The sequence below is a fragment of the Candoia aspera genome, chromosome 6 (genome assembly GCF_035149785.1).
Source record: "Candoia aspera isolate rCanAsp1 chromosome 6, rCanAsp1.hap2, whole genome shotgun sequence".
NCBI lineage: Eukaryota > Metazoa > Chordata > Lepidosauria > Squamata > Boidae > Candoia > Candoia aspera.
The window spans coordinates 32439963-32446294 of NC_086158.1; positions in this window are offsets into that span (position 1 = coordinate 32439963).

Here is a 6332-nt window from a genome sequence, read left to right on the forward strand (position 1 = left end):
AAAAATGATTCTCTATCTTTCTCAAGGCAAGTTGTTTTAGGCTAGTCTTGATATATCACCATGTTAAAATGTAAGCCCCAAAGAATTTTTTTAAAAAAAAATCTTAATTAGGGCAATGTGTATGAAGAAGGGAAGTATAATCTGAGGGATTAATTAATGGTGAATCAGTGTTAGTGTTGGAAAGTCATATAAGATGGGTATAAATCAATGTTATTGTTAGTGAATTATTGTTCGTAAGCTTCTTAACTTGATACTAACTTTGTTGGAGGGACAGAGATAAAAATGTAAAAGAGGAATCAAACATTTCTGCAATATCACTATACAAATAAAGTAAATCTTAGAAAGATGGTTTTGTTATAATGGTAACATTGTTCTACTTACTTGCCTTACTATGCTGTATAAAAAGGAGAACTTTAACTTGTTTGGATTAAACCAGAATTAATTATTTCACTTCAGTGTCCCACCCACAAATAAAAGTTTACATGAAATGTGCATCTGTGTTAAGAAAACCAAAAGCATGGGTATTCTTCCCCACCCCGCCCTTTTAACATCCTTGAAACTTGGGATAACTTACTGGCCCCAGAGAACAACTCATTCTCAATATTTCAGTATATAGAGGAGACCCCCTGCTGTTTTCACTTACTAGCTGTAAAAATTGCACAAAAATATATTGAAAGATTTGGCAATTCTACTCAAATTCCACTCAAAATAATCCATCGTTTTGCCAAATTTGTTTCATCACTGAAGAATATTTTGCTGGTTGGTTGGGGGTGGGGTAGATAGCAGATATTATTAAAGTGCTGGGTTCAAATAGATACATAACACTACACTGGCAAAACACTACACTGTTTATATATTCCATGTTGAAGTTCTTCAGATGAGACATAGAGCTGTAAAAACTCCATTGCTTCCTTTTGATATAAAATGCTTTTATGCACGGGGGAGAGGATAAGGATCATGCTGTACATTGTAACAAAAATTGCCCCTGTATTTTCAATGTGCAGTCATGTTTACTATGTTTTTTCCCTGAAGCCTTTCTTCTTGGGGGAGCAAGAAGTACTAATGTATTTTTGTCTGATAACTGTATTCCTGTGAAACATTGTATCTTTCATTATCTGAGAAGCTGTTATTACTGTTGTTCCCTTTTCTGTCTTAAAAATGAAAAGAAAAGCTTTGATTATTATACAATAAAAATATTTCCTGTAAATTTTGCTTCTTCATTGATGGTCTGTGGGGGACTTTTCACTGCGCAGTATGTGCATCAAACATTGTCCCAGTGGGTGAGCAAGGAAAAAATAACTAAAAAAGTTTCAGAAAATATATAGTCCTAATTGTAAAGAATTTGTGTGACTCTGGAATTTGGATGAGACTTGCAAATTATATGATTAAGCAGAAGCAGGGAACCAAGCCCTTCAAACCACTGGCTATGGGTTGGGATACTTCCCTGCTAGGCAGTGGGAATAGCAAGCATACTGTATCTGTTCTGGAGGTTCCATGTGTATAACAATGAAAAAAAAAAGCTGATGAGGAAGAAAAATCCATAGTGGACTCACTAAATTTCAGCCATAAATGGAGAATTTGGGTAGTCTACAGACATGCAAATTGAAACTTGACAAGTCTAGAAACAACAATTATAATAATTGACTGCCAATTGGAGACAGAAGGCAGCTAGGAGATGGCAGCTATTTCAGAAGCTGGATGGGAATAGAACAAATAGTGACTTTAGATCAGCCTTCCCCAAGCCTGGGTGCTTTTCAGATGTGTGGACTTCTGTACCAGAATTTCTCAGGTAGTAGTCAGTGCTTGGAGTAGAAATCCATACATGTGGAGAATGTACAGTTTGAGAAAGGCTGCCTTAAATCCATCAATTCCCAAACATTCTCATGTTGGTAGATAGGCCTAATGACTGCATACAGTAATACTAGTAGCCAGCATTATTTGTATGGTTTCTAAGGCATCTCACCTAGGTGGTATATAAAATAATTATTATAATAACCCCTTTGCATCTAATATTTTGTGAAATGTGTTCGAAAAAATGCCCTACTCCTGTTCTGGCAAATACAAATGAGCAAGATAGCAAAAACAAGCTACCGGTTTGCTGCTTCTCATTTAAGACTGCAGATAAATCCCATTAACTTGTTTCATACCTTCCACTTTTGTTTGCCTCCTAAGCACTCCCCCACCCTTAGGAATGCTCAGCCAATTCCTTCCTCTCCAATCTCTCCAGTCTGCGAGGGGGGAAGGAGAAAAAAACAAGCAATTTCTGTAGGCAATTTTTCCTGTACCTGACATGCCCCCTTCCGTTGCAGGGTGGAGAGATAGCAGAGGAAAGGATTACAAGAGACTAAGCAGGCACACAATGGGAATTCACTGGCTGTTTGTGTAGTGCGCTTGTGGCTCCCAGTGCCACCACATTCCTTTTGATGTGTATTCCCCATTGTGTGCCTGCTTACTCTCTTGTAATCCCTTCCTCTACAATCTCTCCACTCTGCGAGGAGGGGAGAAAAACAACAGGTCAGGCACAGGACAACGCATACTGTCTGTAATGGTGATCACTTGACTGAGGGATGCTGCAAAGGTCATAAATGTGGGCATTAGTTGTAGAGTTTAACTACTAATACAAACTACAGGTAGTGCCTGCTTAATGACTGTTTAAACAGTCCCTGTGTAGTAACTGTTCAAAGTTACAATGGTGCTGAAAAAGTAACTTTACATCTGGTCCTTGCACTTATAACTGTTGCAGCATCCTGCGGTCACATGATCACCATTTGCATGCTTCAGAGCTGGCTTCTGACAAGCAGTGTTAATGGAGAAACTGGCAGTAAAATCGCAAATTGCAGTCACATGATGCCTCGCTTAAGAACCACAGGTGATTCACTTAACAACTGGTGGAAGTGAGGTCATAAGTCTCTTGTGGTCAAATGCTGTCTCGCTTAATGACCAAGAAGGTGTGTTAAAAATATAAAACACACAATGTGGCTATGTTAGCTAATGATGGTGGCAGCTGCAGTCCAGTACAGCTAGAAGGCACCAGGTGGTGAATGGCTGCTGTAGAATATCTTTCAGTTAATGCATGATGTGAGGCAAGCTCACTGAGTTGTCTTGTTGCCTGAAGTACATTCTGAAACATTGCCAACTTTCCCTTTTACCCATACAGGAGGGAGGGAAAATACGGGGAAAAAATGGGGACGGGTGTGGGATATGTTGCACTATCAACTGAGGGGAGAGAAAGGGCAATGTATACCAGCCTTGTTCTACTCATTGTCTTGATTTTGGTTTGTTAAAAACCCAGAACAAATCTCTGTTTTATTTCTGCCCAACCATTTGACCCAAAATGGTTCAGCAGAACTCTCAAGACATGATGATCTATTCCAGGTTTGGAAAAAAAAAATCTATTTTGTTCACACCCCTAATCCGTCCCTCCCAATCATGGTATTCCCTTTGGGGTAAACAACATTACAGAAGTATAGGAAAGGAGAAAGCAACAGTAAGCTAAAGACAATAAAGGGGTAAGAAAAAGAAAAGGAAATGCAACTAAATCTTTACACCAACACAATTCACAGTAGCTTTCCACACCTGTTGTTACCATACATTTGACAATTTTCCTATCTGATACCATTAAAAAAATATGATCAGATGGCAACTTTGGAGGAACTGTGCGAGGTCCACCCAAGGCTTTTTGTGGGCCATATGCAATCCTGTGTCTTAGGATACATTTATCCTAATTTAAACTGAGTCATTTCCTACATGGAACAGATGAAATGGGGAGGGGGGGAGTTTCTGTACAAATTAAAACAAGCATTTTCATTTGTTCTAGAATTAAATGGGCTGTTTTGTTCCAGACAAAAAGGGTTTGGGGAGGGGACAGGGAAAAAGCCCAGAACATAAGTGGCTGAGCAGAGGCAAGAGAAGAAGAAGGAGGGGAAGGCCCTAGGAGGATCAGGGCAGCTGCTCAGGGGGTATGGCACGCTGGGCTTTTGATGGGGCCTTTGACCGTGGCTGAGGGGAAGGAGGAAAGGGAAGGCATTCAGGGGATGGGTTCATGGGAGACATCATGCTGGGGCACAGACAGTGATGGCAGCTGAGAAAAGAAGACATTGGGAAGATTGAGGGGGAAGGGGACTCACGAGATTTGCTACACTGGGAGCTCTTGAGGAGAAAGAAGGGCAACATGTGCCAGTTTTTCCCTACTATCCATGCCCAGATTTTTTTTCCATCTACCAAACCCAGATCAGCAAATATATTCCAGGTTTGAGTTCTGCCAAACTCTAAAGCAGCCAAACAGATTCAAAACGGTTCAGCAGAATCTCCAGAGATGATTGTGTTCCAGGTTTGAAGCAAAGTATTTTTCCCACTTCCCTGTAGATTACTGCATGGCATGTAAGGAGTGGTTGGAATTCATTGTCTGAATGACCCCCTTCAACTCTTTGATTATGAGTCTAAGTAAATAGAGAGGAAGTTTGCCTGCCCCAAAGCACCAGCTCCAATGCTGTTTTTATTTTCTAGAATAAATTTGGGCCCCAGAATTATCACAGGCATTCTTAAAAAATAAAACTGGTAGTTGGCTGAAACTCCATGCTTTGTCTGCAACTAACTAAAAAGGTATGTATGGGGTGGGTTGGGGTGATAAGCTAAGATAGTTGTGAGCATTCTGTGAGAGGGGCAACCTTACAAGCTTGGATGTTTTGTAATAAGTAGCAGCTATTTTGATAACCTCTCAAAGTTTCGAACTTGCCCACCAGTCAAAGGTTGCCTAGTATTATGCTACTGTTACAACTATGTTTAATATGAAAGGAATGAAAAATAACACTTTCAAGAAGGAAATCCAGCTCAACTAGAATATCTGGATTTGTAACCAGTTTGTAGCCATGGCTTTAACAGCGTATTTAATTTAAAGCAAAGCCTTTTACCTTAACAGGCTTGGCCTCATGGCATCAGCCCAAATAAAATATAGTTGCTATTTTGCATTGATCAGAAGGGTTGTTCTGAGACCACACACAGACTAAACTGGCAAAGCAGAGATAGCTTATGCTACACAGAGCCATAACAGACCCTCTTGTAAATATGTTTTTGGAATACCACTGTAATTGGACACCTGCTCAGGTCTACTCCAATGGCAACAGTAATAAATATAATATATCCAATCACTTAGGGTGATTATCCTTACAAGATGGACTTAAAATACAAATATATTTCAGTTTCCATCACTTCAGCCAGTACAGGTAATAATCAAGGGACTATGGGAACTGTAACCCTAACCATCAGAGGAACAAGTAAGTAGATTCCTTACTCCTACAATATAATCTAAAATTTTCAGCTTTAAAGCTTTAATAACATTAAAGTAACAGTAATATAAGATCCAGTCTGGTGTTGTGGCTAAAGCATTGGGCTAGAAAGCAGGAAATGGTGAGTTCTAGTCCTGCCTTAGACATAGAGCAAGCTGGGTGACCTTGGGCCAGTTACTTTCTCTCAGCCCTAGGAAGGAAGCAATGGCAAACCACTTCTGAAAAACCTCGCCAAAAAAAAATGCAGGGACTTGCCCAGGCAGTCTTCAGGAATTTAACACAACTGAACGGATTAAAAACAACAGTAATATATTATAGTTCTTCAACAGCACAACTATAGCATCTTTTGAAATAGTCAGATATTTGTAGGATTGCATTTGGGAATTTCCCAAACACCAACAGTCATGTGCATTTTCCTGTGCAGCAGGTTCTGGAAATATTGGTCCCCTCAAAAAAAAAAAAAAGTTCCCATCTCTGGCATTTACCAATCTAACTTCTTTGACTAGAACATAAACAGTTCCTTGCTGGATTGGACCCCTGCCCCATCCAGTCCAGCAGACTCTTCCCACAGTGGCTGACCAACTGCATAAGGAAACCCACTAGTCTCCCAGCAGATGGCTTGCAGAGGCAGTCACTATGCCATCAAGGCTAATAGCCACTGATCCCCATGACTTCCAGGAATTCATCCAACTCTTTTTTTGAAGCCAACCAAGCTGGTAGCCAATGCCACTAGAAACTCCGATGCTAGTCTTAAAGCTAAAGCAGATATATATGGGTACAAGGGAAAGACATCCCAGGATGCATACTCTAAGCCAGTTTTTCTCAAACTTGGCAACTTTTGAGTGTGGACTTCAACTCCCAGAATTCTCCAGGCAGCCATGCTGGCTAGGGAATTCTGGGAGTTGAAGTCTACACGTCTTAAAATCGCCAAGATTGAGAACACTGCTTTAAGTTATCTCCCAGTGTCTGGAGCAGGCCCTTCATCTGCGAGGCCCGCGCGCCTGCATTTTCCCCTTCTCCCTTCCCTGTTCCCTTTCCTATTCCCTG